Raw genomic sequence first — 21,848 nt, 5'->3', positions numbered from 1 at the left:
AAGGAATGCATATTCCAAGTGATTCGGCAATTGTTTAAGTTCCAGTTTGGGAGGTTCATCAATATAGGGTTTTTGCTTAAGTTCATCTTTTACCTTAATTCCCTCATATTCTGCTAGTTCTGGGGAGGTTTCATTGGTGTTTAGTTCGGTTCCTATTTCAGAATCATCATCCATCCCTTCTCTTTGGGTGAGACACAGTTCCAACATGTCCTTGTGCACGATTTCCTGAAAAGAATCTTGAGTAGCATGATCAATAGAGTCAATAAAATAACTTAAGTCATCCTATTCTCTAGAAATTCTCATGACATCATAAATTTTAAAAATAATCTCTTCATCACCTACTCTAAGAACCAGTTTACCATCACCTACATCAATTATAGCTCTAGCAGTGGCTAAAAATGGCCGACCTCAAATTAAAGGCACCTCAACATATTCATCCATGTCAAGCACAACGAAATCAATAGGGAATATAAATTTATCTACTTTTACAAGTACGTCCTCTATAATTCCCCTAGGATATTTAACAGATCTGTCAGCTAATTGAATACTCGTCCTAGTGGGTTTAGGATCCCCAAGACCAAGTTGTTTAAACATTTTATATGGCATCAAATTAATGTTGGCACCTAAATCAGCTAGTGCTTTATCAACATTCAAACTACCGATTAAGCAAGGAATAGTAAAACTTCCTGGATCTTTCAGTTTGGTTGGCAATTTATTTTGGAGTACGGCTGAGCACTCCTCATTAAGTTCCACTGTGGATAAGTCTTCAAACTTCATTTTTTTTGTTAGAAGCTCCTTTAAGAATTTTACATATGTAGGCATCTGCGATATAGATTCAACAAAAGGTAAGTTAATATGCAGTTGTTTAAAAAGTTTAAGAAATTTACCAAATTGTGCATTCATGCGGTCTTTCTTCAACTTTACCAGGTATGGGATTGGTGGTTTATATTCTTTCGGAATTAGGTTGTCATTGTTTTTGGGTTCGACCTCCTTTCTGTCAGCTTCTTATGGTAGCTTTTTTTCAGATTTAGCTAACACTTTCCCACTCCTTAGTGTAACTGCTTTCACGTGCTCTTTTGGGTTGAGTTCAGTGTTAATAAGTAGACTTCCTAGTGGTCTTTCAGATATACTGACCTATCTGAGTTTCAAGCCCTTGGATTGTCGCTTGTTGATTCTTAATAACTGTCTCGGTATTCTGGAAACGAGTTTTTGACACCGAGATGAATTTTGTTAACATCTCCTCAAGTTTGTGAGCCATTATGTCACTAATACTCTCGAGTACGCAACTGAAGGAATCTCACTCTTAGCTCTTGTTTAACTGCCATGCATGTATTTGTTTAGATAAGTCTACCTAAGGTAAGACCCATGGAAAGAAGCTAGCTCCAAGTACAACAAACGAAGGACAGACTAACTCAACGGATAAGACCTCAGGACCGGTCTATAAAGCCTAAAAAAAAATCTACTAAATGAATCGAGTTGTGCCAAAGGAGCAATGACTTCTTTTCTTACTGGTATGGTGGTTGTTGAAAACTCGGAGGATGTTGTGGCCTTTGATTTCCTTGACCACCCCACAAAAAATTGGGATGGTTCCTCCAACCTGCATTATAAGTGTTACTATACGAGTTATTTTGGGGTCTAGAGTTATTGTTACCCATATATTGGACTTGTTCCTCCTCGATGCTAGGATTGAAAGGTTGATATTCTATACGTGCTCTTCCTCCATTCAAATCGCACCTCAGCAAAGGATGTACCTGACTAGAACCACACAAACCGTCAATCTTTTTTTTAAGAGTTCTACTTGGTTAGATAGCATAGTAACCGCGTCAAGGTTGAAAACACCAGCTGCTATTGCCGGCTTTGTTCTCATAACTTGCCATTGATAGTTATTTAGTGACATATCCTCAATAAATTCAAAAGCCGCCTCAGGTGTCTTATTATTGATAGTTCCTCCAGCGGCTGCATCCATCATCTGCTAAGTCAAAGGATTCAGGCCATTATGAAACGTTTGAACCTGTAGCGAAAGCGGTAACCCATGGTGAGGGCACCTTCTCAAGAGGTCCTTGTATCTCTCTCATGCATCGTAGAGTGTTTCTAAATCCATCTGTACAAAGGAAGAGATATCATTACGTAATTTAGCCGTTTTAGCCGGCGAGAAATATTTTAATAAAAACTTTTTAGTCATTTGTTCCCAAGTAATGATTGACCACCGTGGCAACGAGTTCAACCAAAGTTTTGCCTTATTCCTTAACGAAAAGGGAAACAACTGAAGGCGAATGGCGTCATCAGAAACGCCATTAATTTTAAATCTATCACATAGTTCCAAAAAGTTTGCCAAGTGAGCGTTGGGATCCTCGTCCTGCAAACCATCAAACTAAACAAACTATTGTATCATTATTGTGTTAGGTTTCAGTTCAAAAGTATTTGTAGCTACAGCCGGTCTAACTATACTCGATTCAGTTCCTATTAAAGAAGGTTTAGCATAATCATACATAGTGCGCGGAGCACGATTCTGATTAACAGCAATCGCAGGAGGTAGCAGATTTTCTTGGTTTTCAACCATCTCCTCGGTTGTGGTTGAAGTGTTATCCTCTTGCTCATCCTTTGTGTATCTTAGACTTTGCCTTATTTCTCTCCGATTTTTGCAAACTATTCGGTCGATCTCACGGTCAAAAAGTAATGGTCTTGATGGGTTTCTTCTGGTCATAAACTAGAAAAACCTGTCAGAAGGAAATAAGATAAAAATTAGAGAAGAAAATAAAATTTTAAATTGTAATAAAAGTAAAGTGGCTAAAGTAATAAAAATCGAGTTTTCCTAATATCCTAGTTCCCCGGCAACGGCGCCAAAAACATCATGCGTGATATTCGTAACAGGTTTTAAAAATTTATAAATGAAACGTTCTTGAGACTAACTTATTATCACGATTAAGGCAAGTGTGCCTATTGAACAGTAGTATAGTTTAGCAAGACCAGATTTTCGAACCCAAAGGAACTACGAGTACTAGTATTTACTTCCTTTTTATTATCTACCCTAATATTTAAGAGGTTTGATTGTCTAAACAAATTGCTAACTAAGAATGCACAGAAAGAAAAACTTGGGAAAATTCAATTGACTAAAACAATACCTAAGGACAAATCCACCTAGACTTCACTTTGTTATTTCAGTCTGAATCAGACGATTTATTCATTTGACTTGATCCGTAGAAATCCCTAAGTTATATTATTATCTCTCTTGAGACTAATAACGTCTAACCCTAGGTTGAGTAATTGAAATCTCCTTCTAATTAACACCCTAGAATTGTATTAACTTAATCTATGGATTCCCTTATTAGGTTTCACCCTAATCCGGCAAAATCTTGTCACCCTATCTCTAGGCGCACAATCAACTCCGCTTAATTATGACAAATTTACTCTTCGACAGGGTCTATTCCTCCTCTGGATAAGAGCTTAACTTGAATCAATATCCTGGAATATCAAAACAAGAACTAAGAACACATAATTAAGAACAAGTCAAATATTTATCATACAATTCAGATAATAATAACAAGGTTTGTCTTAGGTTTCATTTCCCTTAGGTATTTAGGGGTTTAGTTCATAGTTATGAAAGAAAACATCTCAATAAGCATAAATATAAAAAAACATAAGAAAACCCAAAACTCCTGAAAGAATTTGAAGGGAGATCTCCAGTCTTGATGATGAATCCAGCTCTTGAGATAGATCAATCGACTTTCCTTGAGTAATTCCTTGTTTCCTACTCTGCATCCCCTTTCGTAAGTGCCTCCTCAAGTGTTTAAATAGGCTTTGGAATGCCTAAAAGCCCTCAAAATTGGCCTTTTTCGAATTGGACTAAACTTGGGTTCAGCAGGGACACGCCTATGTGCGATTATGAAGGTTGTGTTCAAGGCTGTTAAATGGGCACGGGCATATGATCCACCCATGTAAGTCAGGCTTCGATCCTGCCAAATTGACACAACCGTGTGACACACCCGTGTGAGGAAGTCCAGGTTGTGTTGTTTTCCCATGTGGGTCCATTTTCTTTGTTTTTGGCCCGTTTCTCGCTCTTTTTACTCTCCTATGCTCTCCTAAGAATAAAACATGAAATTCAAGGATTAGGAGCATCAAATTCACCAAATCTAAGGAGAAACCATCCATAAATGCATTACGCATGGAGTAAAAATATGTATAAATTACGGTTTTCAAATGGGTTGATCCAGGATCTATCAATGCAACTATATCAGTATCAAAAAGAGAAAAAGTACTGATCGCAGTGATTCGTAACAAGTAATAAATATTTATAATGAAGATCAGACCTAGACTAACTATTATCACGACAAAAAGGCAAGCGCACCTATCGAATAATAGTATAGTAACGGCAAGACTGATATATCGTACCTAAGGGAACCAAAAGTACTAGTAATAACTATCTTTTTATTATCTAACCTAAGAATAAAAGGGGTTTTTTTAATTAACTAATTATTTAAACTAAGAACGCACAGAGAAAATAATTGGGGAATTGCTTTTGGGAAAATCGATTGACTTGAGACAATACCTAAGGAAAAATCCACCTAGACTTTACTTGTTATTCTGGCTCCGAATTGGATGATTTTTTCATTCAACTTGTTCCATAGAGATCCCTAAGTTATGTTATTATCCCTATTAAAGACTAATAACGTCTAATCCCTAGATTGAATAACCGAGACTTTTCTCTAATTAACACTTTAGGGTTACATTAACTCGATCCATTGATCCCCTTATTAGGTTTCACCCTAATCTGGTAAAATCTTGTCACCCTATTTCTAGGCGCGCAATCAACTCCGCTTAATTATGACAAATGTACTCTTAGACAGGGTCTATTCCTCCTCTGAATAAGAGCATGTCTTGAATTAGTATCCTGGGATACCAAAACAAGAATTAAGAACACATAATTAAGAACAAGTTAAATATTTATCATACGATTCAGAAAATAATAACAAGATTTGCCTTAGGTTTCATTCCCCTTAGGTATTTAAGGGATTTAATTCATCACTAAATAAGAAAACATCTCAGAAGAATAAAGAACACAAAACATAAAGAAAACCAAAAACTCCTGAAGAGAAATTAATGAGAGATCTTCAGTCTTGATGATGAATCCGGCTTCTAAGATGGATCAATCGGCTTCCTTAGGGTAATTTCTTACCCCTCTTCTCCGTCCCCCTTTTCCTCCACCTCTAGTACGTATTTATAGGCTTTGGAATGCCTAGAAACCCTCAAAATTGGCCTTTTCCAAATTGGACTCAACCTGGGTTCGGCAGGGACACGCCCGTGGCACACGCCCGTGTTCGATTACTTCAGGCCGTGTTCGAGCCTACCAAATTGACACGACCGTGCGATCTGTCCGTGTGAGGAGGTCCAAGCCATGTTGATTTTGTACTTTGGTCCATTTTCTCTGTTTTTAGCCCGTTTCTCATTCCTTTCACTCTCCTATGCTCTTCGAAGTATAAAACATGACATTAATGCATTAGGAACATCAAATTCACTAATTCTAATGAGAAATCATCCATAAAATGCATTAAACATGGGGTAAAAATATGTATAATTTATGGTTTATCAAATACCACCACACTTAAGCTTTTGCTTGTCCTCAAGCAAAATTCTCAAATCGTACTCAAAATAAATTCTCCTCAACTTATAATTCTTATCGATAATATCTCAAAATAATCCATAGGTAATCATACATTGGAAATTTAACTAAAAGAACATAAAAGCTTCAATCATTCCAAGTTGAGTATTTTATTCATGCAAACATAGGTGTCTCCCCTCATCTAAGTAATTACCTTTGATTCAGAATATCATAGAGTTTCACATCCTTACTACAGATTCACTCAAATCACTCGAGGTGTTTAAGGATAATAAATGAAGCACTCAATAGTCAATAATGAAAAGTCATTACCATAGGCTTGCATGAAAATCAAATCTCCACCACTATAATTTAAGATGATACATCAATCAAAAGGTCTTTCGAGGGTTGTAATGAGGTTTGGTTAGGGGGTGTGGTCACAAGCTGAAAGAAAGGGTTAGAATTGAGATTGAATTGAAAAATTGCCTAACTAGAAAAAGAATTAACCTTCACTTGCATACAACAGAGCTTCTCTCAGAATATAAAATAACAGATATGCATACATAGTTGTGTTTTTTGTGTTTTTTTTAAGAACAAGTTAAATGATATAGACTAAATATCAAGAACAAAACATAGCTAGGAAATCCATTCAACTCAAATCTCGACAAAAATAGGGATTAATTTAGGGGATTTCATAATGGGTTAAAGGTTAATATTAAGGGTAATACAAGAATTGGGCTCAAGGGGGTTTACTAGGGGTTAATCATGGAGGTAGGCTTTTCATGGCATGAGTGGGTTAATCCTAAGTGCCTTAATCATTTTGATATATCAAATCAAATGGTGTGGTCTAGACATGCATAATCAAGCAAGTTTTAGAATAACAGTTCAATATAACGCACTCAAAGCAATAATAAAAGTGAGCATGAAAGGATGAATATATGCTCAAAAGGCTCAAAAATCTCACAAAAATTATTGCTTTTTGATGTTTCGACTCGTGAATTCCAATTCAAAGTAATACCTAGACTTGGGGAAACAGCCTAAGATTTTGAATTCTTAAAAATCAACTCATCATGCTTGATTCTCTATTGTCTTAAAGTTTAAACAATCAATGCATAAATGCCTATGTTTTAATTCAAGATATATCAATCAAAATCATAAATCAATTAAAATTTATCCTAAATATGATATGAGAGTTTTTCAAGAGAACAAGATGACTATTCAGGGATTTTTCTGATAATGAAATAAATACCCCCCCACACTTAAGATGTACATTGCCCTCAATGTAGAAAGATAGATGTTAGAGTATAAAAATAAGATAGGGAGAGAAGTGAAACTTCCTGTATTAAGAATGGATGATATCCTTGGATTGGCGAGATCGAGCATTAGAGATACTTTGGATGGCAAGCTAGATTCTAAAGGTAAGCCGTTGTTTTTTTTTTCTTAAAAAGGAAAAAAAATGAATCTTAAGAATGTAATAAAGGAAAATAAAATAAGATAATTATTCCAATTTTTCAAGTAGCACGGTCGGAGCACACGCCCGTGTGTTAGGATACCACGCTCGTGTATTGTTGTCCACGGCTTAATGGCATGGGCGTGTCGCACGCCTGTGTCAAAGAAACAGAATCGGGTCTTGTCCCTGGCATGCCCGTGTTGTTTTATTCCCACGCCTGTTGTAACACCCTGTACCCGAGACCGTTGCCGGAGTCGGACACGAGGTGTTAACAGACTTAATTCACTTATTTGCACAGTCCATTTTAAAATTTCCAGACAAGCTGGCTAACTGCGTCACTGTCACCTTAAAAATCATATCTCAAGTTCAAAAACTCAAAAACCGGTTCCGTAAATTTTTCATGAAACTAGACTCATATGTCCTTCTACAAATTTTTGTCTAGAATTTTTAGTCAAGCCAATTAGTACAGGTTATTAGTTAAAGTCTCCCCTGTTACAGGGTTCGACTACTCTGACCTTCATGTATTACGACTTAGATATCTTCCTGTACAGGGCTTCAATACTTATACCGTTTATTTCTGAAGAAACTAGACTCGAAAAGGAATCTGTACATATAGGGCATAACTTCTAATTATCTCTGGTTAATTTATAGTGAATTTCCAAAGTCAGAACAGGGGATCCAGAAATCGCTCTGGCCCTATTTTACGAAAACTTAAACATCCCTTAAAATACGGCTCATATGATCGTTTCATTTCTTCCATATGAATATATACTCATCAAGGTTCGATTACATAATTTATTTGCTATTTAATTCCATTCCTACTATTTTTAGTGATTTTCAAATTCACATCACTGCTGCTGTCAGCATCTGTTTTTAAGGTAGACTATACCTATTTCATGATTTTCCATGGATCAACTAGAGTTTTGTCAAACATAGCACCAAAATTATCGTGATTAACCATTCCAATGGCTAATCGTTACCAACATTTCCATACCACTCAATGAACAACATACAAAATGATTATAACGCTATGGTCAAAATATATATAAGCCATTTTCACATGGCTATCCAAATATATACATTACCGAAGGTACTTGACTAACAACAAAAGGGCAGTCCTATACATGCCATTTTCAGAGTTCAACTAAAAGAGTACCAAAAGGGCTTTGATAGTGTGGATGACTTCGACTTTGACACTCCCGAGTCCGATAGCTGACGAACCAAAATCTATAAAACAGAGAATCAAAGAAACGGAATAAGCATTTAATGCTTAGTAAGTTTTGAGTAATGAAATCATGCACAACTGAAGTACAGCATTCATATGGCTAAACGAATAGTTTCATATACACATATTCTCAAAATCATATCTACTTCACATTTCCAACCCTTATATTCATACATAAGGTATTAACTTGACTAAAGGCCGGAAGCTTGTTAATCGATTGAGCGAATACTATTTAAAAGGAATCAATTATTCCAATGCATATACAAAACATACCTCATCATTGGGATTTTACGAGCGTATTAATTGAAATTTTTACAGCAAGATCGCTCATTCCCAAACCAAGTACCTTCGGGATTTAGCCGGATATAGCTACTCGCTCAAATGCCTTCGGGACTTAGCCCGGTTATAGTAACTCCCATAAATGCCTTCGGGACCTAGCCCGGATATAGTAACTCGCACAAATGCCTTCGGGACTTAGCCCGGATATAGTAACTCGCACAAATGCCTTCGGGACTTAGCCCGGAATTAGTCACTAGCACAAATGCCTGCGAGACTTAGCCCGGTTATCATCCGGATATTCATGCACATATCAATAAATCATGACGCATCTATATTTCATTTTCATAACTAGAATTCAAACACAAGTCACTTATCAAGCATTACCATTTTCGGCTACCCGTCACAAGTATAAACTAGTCACCTCAATATATAATTCAAGTTGAATCATTATATCTCCGTTTATTTGTTATGCTATATGTCATGACTTAATCAAATCATAAACTAAGTTCCATTACTCGAAAACTTACCTCGGATGCTGTCGAACGACTTCAACGGCTATTCAATTACTTTTTCCTTCCCTTTATCGGATTTAGTTCCCCTTCGCTCTTGAGCTTAATTTAACAAATAAATTGATTTAATCATCTTGAACATCGAGAGAAATTCAAGGTACTTAGTCCATATATATATTGGACATTAGAGTCATATGCATGAAATCATGAATCAAATTCAACATATTAGCTAATATTCTCCTTTAGCCGATTATCTAAGTCAAGATAGAATCATCAATATGCTTACCTATAGCCGAATACATGCAACACCAATCTATGTATGCATTCATGTGGTCGAGTATACATATTCCAATATGATATCATTTCCATTTCGTTTAACACTTAACATTTACCACATATCAATTAACCCATTTCTTTACTCATGTGGCCGATTATACTTGGTCATGCATACACATGATTAAGTTATTTAACACCTAACTCACATAGTCATAGTGTACAAAATCTTAAGGTCCACATATGAATACCCCCAAGTTCCCATGACTTAACCCCTACCCACATTTTTGCCGAGAATTCCTTGAATTTCTAATAGCATACACACATATAATCAATTAACTTAAGCTACCTTTAAACTTTTACATATCACCTCATGCCAAACCATCAAATGAACTAATTATAATTACATAGGTACTACTAAAGCCGAAACCTATTCATACTATTATCCCTTATGCCCAAACCAAAGACCACATTCGGCACTTTCATCCACCATTCTACCAAGCATGTAATATTCAAACAAAACCAAACCCACAATCGGCCCTAGCTCATAACAAGGTAGCCGATTCTTTTCCCTTAGTATCTAATGCTCACCTATTATTCTTTTTATAGTTCAAACACTCATCTATCATCATTCACCTAACTTTAACATGAAACAACAAAACTCACCATTTCTCATCCAAATAACATGAACAACAACCATTTCTTGAACATTTTCTCATGATCGATTGCTCATGTTACCAACAAGATTCAAAATTTGAACATGGGCTAACTAAGGGACTTAGTAACTAGCTTAATACATTCAACAATTCCAAAGGCTACCATGAATTACATACCTTATTCAAGACTAGAAGGAGTGGCCGAATATTTTACTTCCCCTTCCCCCTTCTTCTTAGCATTTTCGGCCAAGGATGTTAAAAGATGAACATTTTTTTTCTTTGTTTTCTTCTTTCAATTCACGGTAATGGAGGAGCAACCTAGCTAATTTTTTTTGTTTCTCCTCCTACTAACCACTATTATTTTATTACCCATGTTCTTTATTTTATTATTCCTAACATAAAACACTAACATAAAATGTTTATAATACATTTTAACCCATAGCATGGCCGTTCACCATCCTAAGTTTTGGGTAATTTGACATGCAAGGACAAACATTTTCTAACATGCATCAATAGGTCACTTTAACATTTGCCTAGCACATTTCTAAATTTTCTCACACAAGTCCTATTTAGCAAAATTCACTTACAATTAACAAAATTCAAACATGAAATTTTCACACATGCCTATATACATATAATAAGCATCAAATATAACGGTTAATTATTTTTATGACTCGATTTTGTGGTCCCGAAACCACTTTTCGACTAGGGTCAATTTAGGGCTGTCACACCCTTGTTCACCTATCAAGTTCGCCCACAGCCATGTCGCACGACCGTGGGGATTTATCACAACCCGTGTTTTGGGGAAATCATGCCCTGCTTTAACACGACTGTCTCGCACGACCGTGTCTCTTCCCCTGTTTGGCCACGGCCTTATGCATGCCCGTGTTCCTGGCATGTGTGCTGAAAATATTTGCAATTCAAACATAAAGTTAGTGATTTAAAGTGTTAGGAATTAAAAATAAAGAAATCAAAATATGTTAGTGCTCTGGTTGCCTCTCGAGAAGTGCTTATTTATAGCCTAAGCTCGACTTACCTCTCTAGTGAATGGTCAGGGTGGTTCGAGGAATTTATATTCCTCATTCCTGCTATCAAAATAGGGTTTTAATCGGGGTGTTGTTTACCTTGAAAGTGCCGAACTTGGGGTGACTCACCTCCACCGTACCGAATGGAAAAATACTGAGTACCGTAAAAGGGATTTCCTCATTCGGTGTGGTAGTGACAATGCAAGGATCTACAGCATCTAATAAGACATTATCGCCAACCTAAAATAGATTAGGAGAGGTATCGAGCTTGTGTTCTCGTAGTTTTGGTTTATCATGTGTTCTCGGTTTGTGTTCTTGCCATTCGTCTAGCTCCTCTATTCGTAGCCTTCGTTCTTCATGGACATTTTTGTTCTTTTCATGATAGTAGTGCACTGTCTCTCTTGTCTTGGTTTGAGAAGGTTCCTGCAAGGATGATTGAATATTAGTTTTATCATCGACAGGTTTTATAGCATTATCCTGAGTCTTAGGGGTTTCGACTGAGTCACGTGCTTGGAGTGTTACTGCGTCGTCACCTGCACAAAGTGTTAGCTCCCCTGTGCCTACATTAATAATGGTCTTGGTAGTTGCTAAAAAGGATCGTCCTAAAATTAAAGGTACCTCGTTATCCTCATCCATATATAAGACGACAAAGTCTACTGGGTAAATAAATTTATCAATTTTAACGAGAACATCTTCAATAATACCCTTAGGAAATCTAACTGTTTTGTCAGCCAATTGTATGCTCATCCTAGTCTGTTTGGGTTTACCGAGACCTAGTCGTTTAAACATTTTATATGGCATAACATTTATACTTGCCCCTAGATCAACTAAAGCATTATTCACAGGTAAACTACCAATTAAGCAAGGAATTGTAAAACTCCCTGGATCTTTCAATTTGTTAGATAGCTTATTCTTCAGAATAGATGAGCAGACTGCATTGAGTTCCACATGCGATGTAGTGTCTAATTTCCTGTTATTAGCCAGAAGTTCCTTTAAGAATTTTGTTGAGTTGGCCATCTGTGAAAGAACTTCAATAAAGGGTAAGTTAATATGTAATTTCTTTAAGAGTTTGACAAACTTACCGAATTGTTCTTTTGTCCTGTCTTTCATCATCGCTTTAGGATATGGCACACGAGGTTCATAATTCGTACTTACTTGTTCAGGATCATCATCGTTTACCTCTTCTCGACCTTTGTTCATCGCGTTGTCTTGCTGTAATTCTGGCTCAGGTGCAATGAATCCTTCCTTAACTTGGGCACTAATTGCATTGAGCTGTTCCCTCAGATTAGGTTCCGTATTACTTGGTAAGCTACCTTGTGGTCGCTCGGAGATTAGTTTGGATAGCTGGCCTATTTGAGTTTCGAGTCCTTGGATCAATGCTTGTTGATTCTTAAGTGTTATCTCGGTATTTTGGAAACGGGTTTCTGACATTGAGATGAATTTTGAAAGCATCTCTTCAAGGTTCTGCTTCTTCTCTTGTTGATAAGGTGGCTGTTGAAAACCCTGAGGATTTTGTGGCTTTTGATTCCCTTGACCTCCCCAGGAAAAATTTGGGTGGTTCCTTCAACCTGCATTATAGGTATTACTGTATGGGTTATTTTGAGATCGAAAGTTATTGTTACCCATATAGTTGACTTGTTCTTCTTCAGTTGTAGGATTGAAGGATTGGTATTCTGTATGCATACCTCTTCCGCTTGAGTCACACCTTATTACAGGATGTACCTACGTAGAACCAAGAAAACTATCAATCTTTTTATTGAGAAGTTCTACCTGATTAGAGAGCATGGTGACTGAATCGATGTTATAAACTTCGGCTATTTTTGTTGGCTTAGTCCTCATGACTTGCCACTGATAGTTGTTCAGTGACATCTCCTCTATGAATTCGTAGGCATCTTTCAGTGTTTTAATGTTTATGGTTCCGCCAGTAGCTGCATCAATCAATTTTCTTGTCAAGGGATTCACACCATTGTAGAACGTTTGAAATTACAACCATAGAGGTAACCCATGGTAAGGGCACCTTCTCAATAGATCCTTGTATCTCTCCCATGCATCGTAAAGTGTTTCTAAGTCCATCTGCACAAAAGAAGAGATATCATTGCGTAATTTAGTCATTTTAGCCGGCGGAAAATATTTTAGTAAAAATTTCTTGGTCATTTGCTCCCAAGTAGTGATAGACCCACGTGGTAACGAGTTTAACCACTGTTTAGCTTTGTTTCTCACTGAAAAGGGAAATAACCGAAGACGATGGCATCATCAGAAACGCCATTGATTTTGAATGTATCACAAAATTCCAGGAAATTTACTAAGTGAGTGTTGGGATCTTCATTCTGTAAACCATCAAACTAAACAAACTGCTATATCATCTGAATAGTGTTAGGTTTTAGTTCAAAATTATTTGCAGCAATAGCAGGTCTAACTATACTTGATTTAGTTCCTATTAAAGAGGGTTTAGCATAGTCATACATAGTACGTGGAGCAGGATTTTGATTAGCTGCAATTGCAGGAGGCAGCTAATTGTCTTGGTTTTCAGCCATTTCGTCATTTGGAGGTTGAGTATTGTCTTCTTCTTCGTTTTCTATGTAGCGTAAACTTTGCCTTATTTCTCTTTGATTTTTGTGAATTGTACGATCGATTTCTTCGTCAAAGAGTAATGGTCTTGACGGGTTTCTTCTAGTCATAAACTATAAAAACCTGTCAAGAGAAAGAAAAATTAAATTAATAAATAGTAAAATTAAATTAAATTAAATTAAATTGCAAGAAAAATAAATGGCTAAAGTAATAAAAATTTAGTATTCCTAATATTTCAGTTCCCCGGCAACGGCACCAAAAACTTGATCGCAGTGATTCGTAACAAGTAATAAAAATTTATAATGAAGATCAGACCTAGACTAACTATTATCATGATGAAAAGGCAAGCGCACTTATCGAATAATAGTATAGTAACGGCAAGACTGGGAAATCGTACGCAAGGGAACCAAAAGTACTAGTAATAACTATCTTTTTATTATCCAGCATAAGAATAAAAGGGGTTTGTTTTAATTAACTAATTATTTAAACTAAGAACACACAGAGAAAAGAATTGGGGAATTGCTTTTGGGAAAATTGATTGACTTGAGACAATACCTAAGGAAAAATCCACCTAGACTTTACTTGTTATTCTGGCTCCGAATCGGCCGATTTATTCATTCAACTTATTCTTTAGAGATCCCTAAGTTACGTTATTATCCCTATTCAAGACTAATAACGTCTAATCCCTAGATTGAATAACCGAGACTTTTCTCTAATTAACACTCTGGGGTTGCATTAACTCAATCTATGGATCCCCTTATTAGGTTTCACCCTAACCCGGCAGAATCTTGTCACCCTATTTCTAGGTGCGCAATTAACTCCGCTTAATTATGGAAAATGTACTCTTAGACAGGGTCTATTCCTCCTCTGAATAAGAGTGTGTCTTGAATTAGTATCCTGGGATATCAAAACAAGAATTAAGTACACATAATTAAGAATAAGTTAAATATTTATCATACGATTCAGAAAATAATAACAAGATTTGTCTTAGGGTTCATTCCCCTTAGGTATTTAGGGGATTTAGTTCATAACTAAATAAGCAAACATCTCAGAAGAATAAAGAATACAAAACATAAAGAAAACCCAAAACTCCTGAACGGAAATTGAGGAGAGATCTTTAGTCTTGATGATGAATCCGGCTTCTGAGATGGATCAATCGGCTTCCTTAGAGTAATTCCTTACCCCTCTTCTCCGTCCCCCTTTTCCTCCTCCTCTAGTACGTATTTATAGGCTTTGGAATGCCTAGAAACTCTCAAAATTGGCCTTTTCCAAATTGGACTCAACTTGGGCTCGGCAGGGACATTCCTGTGGCACACGTCCGTGTTCGATTACTTTAGGCCGTGTTCGAGCCTGCCAAATTGACACAGTCGTGTAGTCTGCCCATGTGAGGAGGTCCAGGCCGTGTTGATTTCGTACTTTGGCCCATTTTCTCCATTTTTAGCCCGTTTCTCGTTCCTTTCACTCTCCTATGCTCTCCTAAGTATAAAACATGAAATTAAAGCATTAGGAGCATCGAATTCACTAATTCTAATGAGAAATCATTCATAAAATGCATTAAACATGGAGTAAAAATATGTATAATTTATGGTTTATCAAGTACCGTGATAATATCTGGTGATGATGCTTCCTCTCGTGCATGTATAACATACGATTTGGCAGGTGCCTTTGCCTCGAATCTCACAGTAGAATTTCTCGTAGCACTTTGATTACCACTCGTATTTTTAGTGTTTCTTAGTGGTCTCCCTCTGGGAGCCGTATTACTTGTTTTCACTAGTTGTTCTCTTTCAGTTGTGAACTTTTCTGGACAATCACGGAGAAAATGAACCATAGATCCACATTTAAAACAAACTCCGCTCACTAAACTGTATTCCCTGAAATGTCGCTTATTACAATGTTTACATTCAAATGCAACATTTCTAACACTTCCTACACTAGCCACAGATGTTGCCTGAGCCTTTGAATCTGATTATCTCGTATTTCTGTCTTTGATAGAAATTCCCACAGAAGCTGTAAAACGAGGGTGATTTTCTTTAAATTTCTTTGATATTGATTGATGTGATTTACCTATAAATATTTCTCTAGACTCTCAAAACTCAAGGTTAGCTTTCTTTTCTCTTTACCTAGATCTTCGACCTTACTGGCTCGATTAACCAGAACAACAAACTCTTTTAGCTCAAGAATTCCCACCAACACTTTGATTTCTTCATTTAATTAATCCTCGAATCGTTTACACATAATAGCTTTAGACGATACACATTCACGAGCATATTTACTGAGTCGTACAAACTCTCGTTCATATTCTGTAATTGACATATGGCCCTGCTTCAATTCAAGAAATTATTTTCTCTTCTGGTCGATGAATCTTTGGCTAATGTATTTCTTTCTAAATTCAGCTTGGAAGAAATCCCGTGACTCGTTCTGGTGGAACTACGGATATCAAGGTATTCCACCACTGATACGCAGTATCTCCGAACAACGATACCACACACTTCATACGTTCTTCGGATGTGCATGACAATTCATCAAATACATGAATCGTGTTCTCGAGCCAAAATTAAGCCTTTTTAGGGTTATCATTAACAGTAGCTCTAAAATCTTCAGCCCCATATTTCTGTATTCTATCAATAGGTGGTTTATTTAAACGTAGAAAATTGGTACCTTAAGGAATTACTGGAATTGGTTGGGGAACAGGTGGGGGTGGAGGTTGTGGAAAATTTGGTTCATATGTATATAATGTGTGAACCACTCATTTAATATTTGAAAGAAGGCTTCTTTAGCCTCACCGCTGTGACTACACATCACAGGTCTAAATTCTGTAGGTGCTACTCCTTAGCGGGAGCTGGCGCGTTACTTTCTACATCGTCTGCTATGGCTCGTTTAGGATCCATTACTATATAAAAACACATTCAAGAACGTCAGGAGTCATCACACTATCACAGTTTTATGTATAGCTAGACTCAAATACACTACGGTAGTCCTAGAATCGACTAAATCGTAGCTCTGATACCAATAAAATATAACACCCCTAACCCGTAACCGTCTTGAGAACAGGTTAAGAGGCATTATTGAACTTGTCATTCCATTCAAAACAATTACATATCAAATATCATCTCATAACTATAGAAGTCATCCATTCATACTCATTATGAACTTAAAATCGAGCATATTAAACTTAAAACATACATTTGGGATTAAATTGATAACATATAAAAGTTTCAAAAACTTAGAATATTTTCAACTTTTAAAAAGTCATACGCCCGTGTGAACTGGTCGTGTGCATCACACGGCCTTAGACACACTCGTGTGTCTAAGCCGTGGCAAAACAAAGCATACATACTGACTTGTCCACAAGGCTACAAGATACGTTCGTGCGCTAGGCCGTGTGGAAATTAAGGAAGCTACTGACTTGGCCACGCGGCCGACCACACACTTGTGTGTCTAGGCCGTGTCAAAACTGGAGGGTATATTGACCTTGATTCGTTGGGTATTCCAAGGGACAAACGGCCGTGTAAAATGACCGTCTATCGCACATGACTGAGACACATGCTCGTGTCTCTACTTGTGTTGACAAAAATAAGCGATTTGAGTAACAAAATTTGCCACCCTAAAACACAAACAAATACATTCAAATTTGACCCCATATGAACAATTTTATTTGCAACCAAATGAACCAATTCAATACACATTATAAGCCATATCTAAACTTACTATTTACATGTCCATATACATATATAACATCATATACAATTCATCTTAGCCTCCTAAATCAAGACTACATTTGCATAATCTCATTCATATGTTATCATACTAAAACATACCATGATCAAACACATATATATAACCAAAACATAGTAACAATTAAGCCAAATCACATGGATTAACTTATATACAATTTTTACTCGAAACATGGTTCCAAAACATAACTTATGCTATCAAACTAGCCTATACATGCCATCTTTACAGAGGTTCATAGGTTCAAAATACCAAACAAAAATTTGGATAGTGTGAGGCAACTCTGACTTTTCCAGAACGAGCGAGCTAACGAACCTCTGTAAGACAGAAACAGGAACAGAGTAAGCTTCTAAGCTTAGTAAGCTCGTACAATTCAGAATTAAACTTACCATTTAAAGAAATGGAATGCAATAATAAACAAGCCAACAATTCAATATAAATCCATCACCTGTTTACACATAATCATCACATGTTAGTCATTCAACTAATACTTAAACCATATCTTATTCATATAACATTATTTAGGCTCATTGAATCTATTAAAACTTCAAAGGATAATCAAGTGAACATTGTCAATAATCCGTCAATTCATCATCATACATGCTCTTTCGAGACATGGTCAGTACACTTATCATGAGCTAAAAACGGGAAGCTCTATTGAGCTGAACAAGAAGCTCTTACAAGCTATGGTGAGTCCGCAACAAATGCAAGAGCTCGACCATTTCAGAAAGTACAGTAACATGTCACTCGTATCCAATAAATTCTTATAGTTCAACTAAAGCTCATAACACATTCGATATATCATCAAGTAATTCAATTATAAACATTAAATTCAACGATTGCAAGTATAATATAGTTCAATTCTAATTATACGAACTTACTTCGAGTTGCTAGGATGACTGTCAACTAGTCATGTACCTTTCGTTTCCCCCGATCTAATTCCGGTATTTGCTTATCTTAATCTATATAATATCAAATTAACTCATTCAAAAATTTCATTCAATTCAATTTAGCCTAAAACATTCATTTTTGACCAAATTACAAATTTACCCATAACTTTTGACTACTTTGCAATTTAGTCCTTTAAACACTAAATGGAAAATTTACACAATTAGGCTATAATCCATGGTAGCCAAATTTCCTGTATGCTACTAGCAGCCCAAAACTTTCATTGTTTCATACTTTTAACTACTACATTTTACAATTTCACAATTTAGTACCCATTTTGCATTTTTTTCAAAAATCACTTTACAAAACTAGTAAAACTATTATCAAACCTCCAAAATCTATATTTAATAACAAAGAACTCAAATATTCAACAATGGTATTTTTCAAAATCTATGACAGTTTCAAAAACGAAGGTACGGGCTAGCTAAATTAAGCTACAACGAGCTCAAAAAAGTAGAAATCATTAAAAATCGAGCTAAAACGGACTTAGATGCTCAAGGTAAAGTGACCAAAGGTTTGAAGCTTGAAAATGGCTATTCTCATTCCCTAGATTTGGTGGAGAAGATGAATGAAGAAATAAAATGTATTTTGTTTTATCAAATTAAACTTTGTTAATCCAATTACCAAAATAACCTTATAAATACTTATTATAACATGAGATTCATGGACATTAATGTCTGTTAACTTAATTTAAGGTCAAATAACATTATAAGGACTCCCATTATAATAAACCATAGCTATTTAATACCTTTAAACAATAGTATTCAACTTTTACGCGTTACGCGATTTAGTCCTTTTTACCGAATTGAGCATTTAAACGGTAAAATTTCTTTATGAAACTTTCACATAAATACTATATCATGTCGTAAACCTTCTTAAAATAATAAAATAATTATTTTTACTTCATATTTTTGGTCCCAAAATCATTGTTTTGATTTGACCTAAAAATGGGCTATTACATTAGTACTACTTGGATGAACAGAAAAGTGACTACTGTGTGCTTCATGCAGGATTTTCTGAGCAAGCTCTATATTTTTGGTACACAAACTTTTTTTTGAAACATTAAATAGTCATTAGTTCCAATATGAAATTCTGAATTAGAAATAGACTCACATTGAATTCGTTTAGCTTGCAATTCACGGTCATCTTTTTTAGCTTCACAGATTTGTTGAAGAAATGTCGGTTTAGCATTTAATTTGGCTAAAATAGACCCATCATCACAAATCATCAACTGGATGTTCATTGCTCATAATGCAAACAAATATTTTTGACTCAGTGCATCAGCAACAACATTAGCTTTTCTCGGGTGATTATCAATCACAAAGTCATAATCTTTCAATAACTTGAGCCATCCTCGTTGTCGCAAATTCAAATCTTTCTATGTCATCAGATATTTAAAGCTCTTGTGATCCGTATAAATGTGACATTTTTCCCCGTAGTGTCGCCATATTTTCAATGCAAACACAATTGCAGTCAACTCTAAGTCATGTGTTGGATAATTCTTTTCATGCGGTTTCAACTGTGGAGAAGCATAAGCTATAAATTTTCCCTCTTGCATCAGAACACATCCCAGACCATTTAATGACGCGTCGCTATAAATCACAAATTCTTTCCCCAATTCCGGTTGAAACAATACTGGTGCTTTAGTTAACAGTACTTTCAACTGTTCAAAACTCTGCTAACATTTTTCTGACCAATTGAACTTCACATCATTTTGTAACAGTCGTATCATTGGTGTCGCAATCATCGAGAATCCTTTCACGAATCTTCAGTAATAACCCGTTAAGCCCAGAAAACTATGGACTTTAGATACATTTCTTAGAGGTTTCCAATCCACAATAGAAAAAATCTTGCTCGGATTAACTCTAATACCATCAGCTGAAACAATATGCCCCAGAAATCCAACCTCTTTGAGCCAAAACTCACATTTACTGAACTTTGAAAATAATTGCTTATCACATAGAGTTTGTAACACAATTTTCAAGTGTTCGGTATGCTCAGATTTATCTCATGAATAGATCAGAATGTCATTAATGAGAACAACAAAAAATCTATCTAAATACGGTCTGAATATCCAGTTCATCAAGTCCATAAAAATGGCAGGAGCATTAGTTAAACCTAAAGGTATAACAAGGAATTCATAATGTCCATACATTTTTTGAATGCGGTTTTTGGCACATCAGACTCTTTACCTCACAACTGATAATAACCCGATCTCATATTAATCTTTGAAAATACTGTAGCCCCATCCAACTAATCAAATAAATCATCAATCTGAGGTAGAGGGTATTTGTTTTTTATAGTCATTTCTCATCGTTCCATCTTTCTTTTCACAAACAATACTGGTGCACCCCATGGAGAATAACTCGGTTGTACAAAACCTCTATCTGTCAATTCTTGCAATTAAGCTTTCAACTCTTTTAATTTTGTTGAAGCCATTCTGTATGGAGCTACTGATATCGACGTTGTTCCGGGTACTAATTCATTACCAAATTTAACTTCTCTGATCAGAGGCAAACCCGGTAATTCTTCTGGAAATACATCCTGAAACTCACAAATAATAGGTACAGATTCAATCTTTGATTCAGTCACCTTTGTATCCAGTATGTATGCAAGGTATGCATCATAGCCCTTTTTCAAATATTTCTAAGCTAACATAGACAATGCCACTATAGGTAATTCATTCGAATCATCTATTTCACCATTTGGACATTTCAATTCGATAGTCTTCCGTCTATAATTCACAACCGCATCAAGCATAGTTAGCCAGTCCATACCCAGAATCACATCAAACTCATTAAACAATAGAAGCATCAAGTCAGCCCGAAAACAGTAACCCCGAGTCATCAGAGGATAATTCTTACAAATTTTATCAACTAAAATAGATTTTCCTAAGGGGTTCGATACTACAAATCCTGTAGACTCGACATATAAACTCTTTTGAAATACTAAATTCATACAGATATAAGAATGCATTGATCTAGGATCTGTCAATGCAACTATTTTAGTATCAAAAAGAGGAAAAGTATCGGTAATAATGTCTATGATGATACCTCCTCTCATGCACGTATAGCATAAGCTCTGGCAGGTGCTTGTGCCTCAGATCTCACAGTCGAATCTCTTGTAGACCTCAGTTACCACTCATATTTCCAGTATTTTGGGGTCGTCTCCCTCTAGAAGTCGTGTTACTCACTTTCACTGGTTGATCTCTATCAGCTGTAAACTTTTCTAGACAATCTCAGAGATAATGATCAAGCGATCCACATTTAAAGCAAGCTCTACTCACTAATCTACATTCACCATAATGCTTCTTATTGTAGTGTTTACATTTAGGTCCAACATTTCTAACACTACCCACACTGGCAACTGATATCGCCTGAGGTTTAGAATTGAAATGTCTCACATCTCTGTCTCTAATCAAAATACCCATAGAAGCCGTAGAACGAGGAGGATGTTCTCTAAATTTCTTTGATGACAACTGATGTGATTTGCCCCCAAATCTCTTTCTAGAATCTCTAGCCATAGAATTGGCTTTTCTTTTCTCTTTACAAATCTCTTCGACTTTACAAGCTCGGTCAAACAAAACAACT

General features: G+C 36.0%; 2 non-coding genes across 2 annotated transcripts; both read left to right on the top strand.

Moving 5' to 3' along the window:
- Nucleotides 1-2,027: 2,027 nt before the first annotated feature.
- Nucleotides 2,028-2,134, top strand: LOC121205823 (small nucleolar RNA R71). The gene has a single exon (XR_005900896.1). It is a non-coding gene; the product is annotated as a small nucleolar RNA R71 (small nucleolar RNA).
- Nucleotides 2,135-13,009: 10,875 nt separating this feature from the next.
- LOC121205328 (small nucleolar RNA R71) lies at nt 13,010-13,116 on the top strand. Its single transcript, XR_005900410.1, has one exon. It is a non-coding gene; the product is annotated as a small nucleolar RNA R71 (small nucleolar RNA).
- Nucleotides 13,117-21,848: the final 8,732 nt, after the last annotated feature.

The sequence above is a fragment of the Gossypium hirsutum genome, chromosome A08, assembly GCF_007990345.1.
Source record: "Gossypium hirsutum isolate 1008001.06 chromosome A08, Gossypium_hirsutum_v2.1, whole genome shotgun sequence".
In the NCBI taxonomy this organism is placed as follows: Eukaryota; Viridiplantae; Streptophyta; class Magnoliopsida; order Malvales; family Malvaceae; genus Gossypium; species Gossypium hirsutum.
This window is presented reverse-complemented; position numbering and strand designations above follow the sequence as displayed.